Genomic DNA, 8,690 nt, shown 5'->3' with positions numbered 1-8,690 from the left:
TCTAAGCACAATAATTTAAATATCATTTGGGGGTAGGTCGGAGTGAGACCAGAGAATAGGAGACAAGACAGTTCGGGTATTGTTTCAGTGTAAGTATTGTATTCTCTATTTTGAGTCGACCGACAGTTTTCGTTGATAGTACTCTAACAGCTTCGTCTAACCAGATGTCTACACTCCACAGTCGCTGGATCCCGATAAGGATAACGTCGAGTTATGATTAACTGCGGAGCCGTCAGACTAATGAAGCCGCTTGTAAATGGAATTGTGACGAGTTATTATTTGGAAAACAGCAATTCATTGCGTGGGAGAAGCCTTTTTGGACGTTTCTCAGAATCAACGTATTGCCAGCAGCAAAGGAGTGGCAATGAATAGTGGTGGCGTTGGGGTGTGTACCGGTGTCTGTTGATTTGAGCTAACGGAAAAGGCCACAAGTTACAAATGAGATACCAATGAAAATCGTGTTTGTGCCCCGAAGTGGAAAATTAGAATATTTTGATTCACATGAAAGGGTTATGAGTAACTGAATGCTGGCAATTTATGTTTGCACAGGAGAATAAAGGAGATGTGTTGAATGATGTCACTATTGTTGGTGCAAATTATGCGAAAAATGATAAGATGTATATTTTTGATAGCTTCAATTAAATGGCATGGTTTTGTCGCGCTGCAAAGAGCTAGCTAAAACATTCATCTGCATGCTCGCAGCATTTTTCCTTTCCTGCTTACCATGAAGCACCCTTTAGCACCTACATTATCCTCGCTTCAGATTCTCAATTCTCGTCCTGACTTCATATTACACAAAAACAGGGTATTTTCAACCTTCACTCCTAAATAATAATAATAATAATAAAGGCGACCACTTCAGCAGGTTCGCGTAGGAAGCAGATGAAATGCACCGAAGAAATGAACCTCTTCATCATCCGCTCCTACTACGAAATAACGGCGGGGGTGGGTACAACATCTTACCGCCCTTGTTGCACCAGAGATTTATCGAGCGTTTTCCGCAATTCGCGCACGTGACTGTGCAGCGAGTCGCAGACCAGTACCGCTTTATTACTCGCAGCGACACAATCCCGGCCACCATCAGGGAGCGTGTTCGACTTGAAGTCATCGGGGAAACTGGTGACCGAGAGTCGATGGGGGCAGAGGCGGCGGCATCAACAACACCACACCTCACTGCAGGTAACAGTTTCAGTACTCGCCGAAGCACTCTTCTCCACCCTCGAGCTGAGGTTTCCGCTGAGGTTCGGGACGAATTCCAAAGAGCGTGTACAGAATTCTCGGATATGGACCCTTGCATAGACCAGGTATTCCCAGGCTCTATGCATCTCCAGCAACTCCGGGAATATCTCAAATCAATGATGAGATTGCATCTCGACTGTGTGCTGATATGTCGCTGCTGCAACTACAATCACTTGTGTATTGTAGTGCAGTTGCGGCTATCAGATTGCACGGTCAGAAGATCCGCTTTCGTGTTATTGGTTTGAGTGACAAAAGGGATCCACCATGGAAAATTCTTCTGGAACGTCGGCGGGACTCACTAAGGCAGGACATTGCTAGACTGATTCAGATCAGCACTGGCAATGCCAGTGGACGGGTGAGAACTAAAGTGCAGAGGGTTTACCGGAACTATGCCATCCCTTGTGAGACACCCGCTGTTGAAATTCTGCACACACTAAAACAGAAACTTTCTGTCATATGCAGTCGGTTACGACAGTATGGCGAAAGTTATTCCAGAGGTGTTCAGAATGCAATATACGCGAGGAACAAGCGGAGCTTTTTCAGATCTCTCAACGAATCCCAACAGAGCGTCCAGACAATACAGTTCTCGGTGATGGAAGCGAAAGAGTATTGGGGTGGACTTTGTGGGTTACCTGCCCAGCATGCTGAGCACACTGAGTGGATCACCGCCGAAGGCACCCGCCGTGCCAATACACCTGACATGAATTTTGCGGATGTTACTGAAGAGGAAGTTCGACGAGCCATAAACAGCTCGAAGAACTGGAGGGACCCAGGTCTGGATCGGATGCAGAATTTCTGGTATAAGCAATTTACCAGCGTACACAGTCGGTTGGCACGCAGTATAAATGAGGTCATGAGTCGGCCGGAAGAATTTCCACCTTTCCCCACTGCGGGGATTACCTACCTTATCCCTAAGAAGGACACGGTGCAGGACCCCGCAGACACAAGACCGATGACTTGCTTACCAACCCACTACAAATTCATCACGTCCATTATTAGTGGAAAGATCAATGCGCACCTCGAGACCAACAACATTCTGTCCGAGGAACAGAAGGGCTGCCGAGTTGGTTCAAGGGGTTGCAAAGAGCAACTCATTATCGACTCGGTAGTTGTAGGACAAGCAACTAGAGCCCAAAGAAACCTCTTCAGTTGCTATATCGATTATGCCAAAGCTTTCGACAGAGTTCCGCATACCTGGCTAATCGACATCCTACATCTGTATCGCATTGATCCGAAACTAAAAAAGTTTTTGGCGACAGCCATGGAAGGGTGGCATACCACCTTATCAGTCCGTACATCTTAGGGTGCTAATACCTCAGAGCCCATCCGTATACGGAGGGGCATCTTCCAGGGGGATTCGTTGAGTCCCCTTTGGTTTCCTCCACATGGAAGCTATGACCGAGACAGACTTCTACAAGTACCTAGGAATTTTGCAAGGAACCCATGCTCGAGTTGGTGATCTGAAGGACGCTCTGCTGTCCGAATTCCTGCGACGTGTAAAGCTGGTGCTGAAATCGCATCTCTCGGGGAAGAATAAAATAAGCGCGTTGAATGTATTCGCTATCCCTTCACTGGCTTATGCATTCGGAATATTGCCGTGAACGAAGACTGACCTGGAAAACGTCCAGCGGTCGATACGGACAACTATGTCCAAATTCCGAATGCATCACCCAAAGTCTGCCGCGGAGTGGATGAACCTGCCTCGTGACATCGGAGGTAGGGGCGTGGTTGACGTGGCGGCACAACATCATCGCCAAGTCGACTCGCTGCGCGCTTATTTTTACAGCAAAGAGCAGGCGAGTCCCTTGCATGCGACTGTCTGTAAGGCAGACTGTGGACTGACTCCACTTGAAGGATCGATCTGTCAATCCTCTGAGTGGGGTGAAGTCGGACCAAGAGCGGAACGATGAATGGAAGTCGAAGGCAATGCACGATAAACACGTGAATTGTTTTTGGCAGCCATTTGTCGATTTGCATTTGTCGAACAGATGGCTGTGTGCTGGGAAGCTCTTTACTGAGACAGAGGGGTTCATGTGTGCCATTCAGGATGGGGTGGTCGCCACCCGAGCTTATTAAAAGCTCATTATGAAAGAACGGGTGGAGGACGACCAGTGCAGAATGTGTGGTTCGGCGTTAGAGACGTTGGACCATCTCATTTCTGGCTGTACTGTTATGGCACCGGTGCAAAATATCACCAGGCATAATGCTGTATGTAAGGTTATCCATCAAAACCTTGCATACAAGCATGGGCTGATCGCGTGAACATGCCCGGTTTACCGATATGAGCCGCAAGCAGTACTTGATAGTTCTGCTTACAGCATGTACTGGGACCGGCAAGTTCTGACTGATCGCCATACCGCACACAACAAGCCTGATGTACTGTTAGTTGATAAGACGGGTCGCTCCGCGTATATTATTGATGTTACTATCCCCCATAATAGCAACATTGAACGGAAATACGTGGAGAAGAAGATGAACTATGAGCCATTGGCTCGGGAAATCAAAGAAATTTGGCGTCTCGAGTAGGTGGTTGTAGTTCCCATAATATTGTCAGCTACAAGTATTGTACCTAAATCCCTCACGGCTTCCCTTGATGTCCTGGGACTCTCGCACAGTCTGGTTCAACTATGCAGAAGTACACCATTCTGCATACGTGCTCGATGTTGCGGGGAGTACTCGACGGATTCTCCCACTGATCTACCACCGGCCACCACCATCCAACGCCCCTTTAGTTTTTAAGTAGGTAGGATCGTCCGATCCTAAATGCTTGGCACTTAGTGCTAGTAATAGGTAAAATCCGGTATCTGCTGAGATTGTGATAACTCGGAAATAATAATAATAATCGTTGGCGCAGCAATCCATGTTGGATCAGGGCCTTGAAATGTGTTAGAGAACTTCATTCAAGACCGTAACGGTACACTAGGAGGCAATGTGGTCAGCATTGCGCTCGTCCGAGATTATTACCCTGATTTGACTCAGGTGCTCATTCACAGCTGAGTGGACTGGTATCCGACGTCAAATCACGATACAAATTCCATTGCCACCAATGAGATTTGAACCGCGACCTTCCGTACGACAGCCTTGCGCTCTAACCACTCAGCTATCCGGACTCCTAAATGCCAACTTTAATTATCTTTTGAAATTTCTGTCACAAAATACTCTTACCTTTAAATTTTCGGACGCCTATTTTTAACTAATACTCAATGGTATTACATAAATTCTCAAATATTAAAAATTACCATTAACCTCTTTAGTATTGTTTCTTTGGAATCTTTCGGTATTTCCATTGTGGAGTATGCAGTGTAAATATATATGCGAAAATAGCAATGCTCGTCAAGGTGCCATCTGTCGAAAACCTGGAATAGTGGCGCGAGATAACATGAACCGATCGCTGCGGCGAAGCATATTTGCATGGCGGGCATTGCGGACCTTTTTCCCATGTCACATTTCCGCATTATGTAATATATAGATCTGCTAGATTAGTAACGGCTGTTGTTTCCCAAAGCACAGATTCTTTTTTTCCCAGATACGGAATTTAACAATTTGATGCCGCGAAAACCTGTCAAAATTTGAAAGAATAGGAAGTCCTTAAACTAGTTTATATTGATATACCGAGTAGAACCCAGTGACACAACTAATAATGGCATGACTATGAGAGGGTATTGAACATATTTGTCATCATTGAGTGTTCTTGCGCTATTGTCAAAGAAAATAAATTAATCATCGGGAATAATAGACTAGAGGTGATGTAAACTGACCCTTAGAGCTTCGCCGGTGATCAGCTTTCTTACACTTTTCATTATTCGTTTATTATTTTAATTTCTGAAATCATAGTTTCGTGCCTTCATTATTTTTTTTGCAAGTGGTCACGATCCTGATTTTGAATAGTTTGAACGAGACTGTGTGAGAGTCCCAGGACATCCAGGTAGTCGTAAGGGATTTTTTTTGGGAGTGGGATAGGTGAGTGCATTTACGCAAAGAGTGTTGCACTCCCACAACAGTACGCTTTTGTACTACCAACTAAACACCTCCTTGTCAGGACTAACCTGGGGCCGTTTGATACGTTACTTGGGGCTAGCCCTCCCGGCTTTGGGAGCCTTCAAGTCACGGAATCTTTTTCATGACCACGCAACACGACTTCAGCTGCCAGTGGTCTCCGCCATCTCTCTGCAATGTTGTCTGGAGAGATCTCCCCTGTGCCTGCATAAATCTGCTGGCTAAAGCCGTTCCACCTTTCACTAGCGAAAAAAGTGCATTTAGCGTCGTCCGCCACTCCATTGCAGAACACATAATCAGTAGAACGCGCCTTCCGAATCTTGTACAGGTACTGATGAGGTTGCCAAGTACTTTCCCGGCCATGTCAAACATACACATCGGTCGGTATGTAGACGGCAGCTCCGGGTCTCTTCCAGTGGCAAGGAAAAATGCCCTGCTTCAAGCAAACGTTGAACACCCCAGCAGCAAGTCTGCCCGTTGGCGGAACACAACTTTGCAAACTTTCATTGGGATACCATCATGACTTGCCGCCTTCTTGTTTTTCATGGTGATAACCGCTTCTTCGAGCTCTTTCATTCTGAAAAGGGGCAATTCTCGGTGCTGTCCGCTCGACTGACATAAACCCATATAGGATGTCTGCGGAATAACACCCATACAATGCGGTCCCGCAGCAGAGCTCCGATTTTACGGGTAATAAGCTTTTAGCCGGGTCCTTATTCACCTCGTTGACCAGGTTCTGCAAGTCGCGAGCTTTACTTTTATTTAACGTACTGCGGAGTCTTTATCAATACTTTGCCTTTATGGCGGATGTCTTCTCGTTGACGTTTAAATGTTGTGCAGAAAGGCTGAGCTTATTATATTCCCTCCGTAGGTCGGCAATTTCTGCCATCTACCAGTATATAGAAAGCTTCTCACGGCTGGATCCTCTCCGGGGCGTGGAAGCCTCATACGCTGTCATTATCAGGTTCATCATCGAGTTTATGACAGTGTCAGCTGCAACGCTACCACTCTCCGAAGCGCCTTCCTGTGCCACTCTGCCTGTTCCAAGAGCTTCGACGAACTTCACCATGTTCACCCTCATGACAATCCACACGCAGAGGGAGCGCCGGATTGGTGCACCCTGGCAAGTAGTGTCAACTACTTCGCACGTGATCTACTGGTGATCACTTGCCGAAAAGTCTTCCGTAAGGGAATTAGGTACAATACATGTAGCTAGAAATATTATGAAACTATAACCACCCTCTTGAGATGCGAATTTCCTCTGATTTTCGGAGCCAGTGGCTTAGTATTTCCGTTCAATCTTCCTATTATGAGGGATAGCCCATTAATAATATACGCGGAGTGATCTGTTGTTTGTTGTGCGGAATATGGGTATAAGGCTTGTGGGTTCCAGTACATGCTGTTGACACATCAAGTAATGCTTGTGGTTCATATCAGTAAACAGGACATGTTCCCGTGATCAACAACTCCAGGTCTGAGGGCCGCGACCGGAAGGGAAGATCCACGAGGGATCGTATCCTCCATAGAGGTTTTTCCTACCTCCGATGTACGATGGAGCGCTGCCTTTAAGGTTTCCTCAATCTATTCTTCTAAACATGAACAAATAATAAAAGGTAAAATAATGAATAATCAATCAAAATACTTCCCGTGGAGCTCTGCTTGATTACATTTTTCAATAGTGTCATTTCACATACTTGTTATTTTTATGTTATAAATGAACACAAAGTTGCTTTTTATTTTGTTAAGAATTCCAACTAAAAATTAAGAAATAACAAAAAAGCGTATTAGAGTTCACATTCTAGATATCATTGTACCACTCATGGAGCAACATCTCTTGATGCGTTCCTTCTTCTCCAACTTCACGCCAAGTCATCACGCTTAAAAGGCAACGTGCCGAACCTCTGGCCGGCTAAAAGATACAAATGCAGGCATTAGATATTTCCACCAAAAAGTAGATTCATTGTGTTCCTGGTTACTTGATTTCTTGATATTTCCTTGTTTACATTTCTTTTTTATATGAGATGCAATAGCACGGAAGCGATATGTGCTCAATAAATGAACAAGAACACAATCAATCATCATGTATGCATGTAGTCTTTGTCGTTATACTTAGTTAGAAGTTAATCGTGCCTCCAGTAGCTCATTATTTATGTGCACTTCCGTATAATACCTTCAAAAATTCAATAGATAGTACTGAATGTTTTCAATTGACACCCGCCAAGTTATCGCATAACATTTTTTTGTTTTTTCAAATTAATTATATAAAAATGAAAATTATTGCAACTTGAAATCACTCACAAATTTCCTCTAATCAAAAGCAGAGTTGCCTGAAATTGTCTTTGCAAAAACACCAACCATGTCTGGTCCAGAAAAAATGTCGATTAGAAGCATACACCCAATAACATAGAAATCCTTTGCTATGTTTGAACATTGCGTTGCATGAAGAACAATAACGTTCCAAGTTTAGGTGCAATCAAAAGACCATCGTACATTTTGCCGGTTTAATATTTGCTTGTACTATTGGGAAATTGCGATTTACAAATGAAATTTTCTAAAATGAGAATGGATTATATGGTTCAAGGAAAAGCTACCAATTGTTAGATTTTTTTAGAATAAATAAAATTAAACGTTCTACATACATAAATATCGGGATGGGAATTGGGAAACTGAAGGGAATAAGGAGTGAGAGAACTTGAGAAAACGAAGTAATATTCCATATTATAGAATGCATTGTCCCGTCAGATTATCCTGGACAAGGCAAAGGAAATGCTGCATATGCCACAACGCCGTGAACACTATAACTTGTTTTCATTTAGCGTAAATATACATTTTAATATTAAATTATTAAATTATTAATATTAAATATTCAAATTATTTCAAATTATTTAAAGGATCATATGGAATTACAGAATTTTGTAAACTGAATAATAATTACGCACTCGACTAAATAAGTTTTTTTCATTTGAGGTCTCCTTGGCCCACTTCACTTTAACTCTTTATTCATTTAATTCTACTATGTATACATAATATTTTATGATTTTCAGTATTTCGACTTCCAGAATCTGATTTCACATTAATAAAAACTAGCATGATCATTTCACCACCTAAAACCCATCAACCTTAAAATTTCCCTCCCCCTTTTAAATTTTATTTAGTAATTGTACAATTACATGCTTTTGAAAACAGAAATGTCAAGGATCTCCTTTCTCCAAAGCAATGCTCTATTGATTTCATGCTAGCATGTAATCAGGTGCATTTTGTCTAGTGGGTGCATAGAGAATTACAACATTTAATTGTGTAAGTAGTGAAACTGCTTAATTCTGACACTATTCGCTTGAGGGCAAGTGCAGCTATGCCTAGAAGTGGGCAGTGTTAGGATAGTGAAGTTCACTCTCGGGTGTTTGGAATGTAATAAGTGGTGTGTGGTGGAAAAGGAATATCGCGATACTTTCTGG

General features: G+C 43.4%; 1 long non-coding RNA gene across 2 annotated transcripts; it reads right to left on the bottom strand.

Moving 5' to 3' along the window:
• Positions 1 to 7,018: 7,018 nt before the first annotated feature.
• On the bottom strand, positions 7,019 to 8,415 carry LOC119649725. 2 transcript variants are annotated; one of them, XR_005249180.1, is made up of 4 exons: positions 8,175 to 8,415; positions 7,534 to 7,786; positions 7,212 to 7,405; positions 7,019 to 7,144 (listed from the first exon to the last, which is right to left on the bottom strand). It is a non-coding gene; the product is annotated as an uncharacterized LOC119649725 (long non-coding RNA). The 2 variants fall into 2 exon arrangements; XR_005249179.1 differs by having other exon boundaries at positions 7,534 to 7,752.
• Positions 8,416 to 8,690: the final 275 nt, after the last annotated feature.

Source organism: Hermetia illucens, chromosome 2 (assembly GCF_905115235.1).
Source record: "Hermetia illucens chromosome 2, iHerIll2.2.curated.20191125, whole genome shotgun sequence".
In the NCBI taxonomy this organism is placed as follows: domain Eukaryota; kingdom Metazoa; phylum Arthropoda; class Insecta; order Diptera; family Stratiomyidae; genus Hermetia; species Hermetia illucens.
Note: the sequence above shows the minus strand (reverse complement) of the source record. Positions and strands in the feature narration are given on the sequence as shown.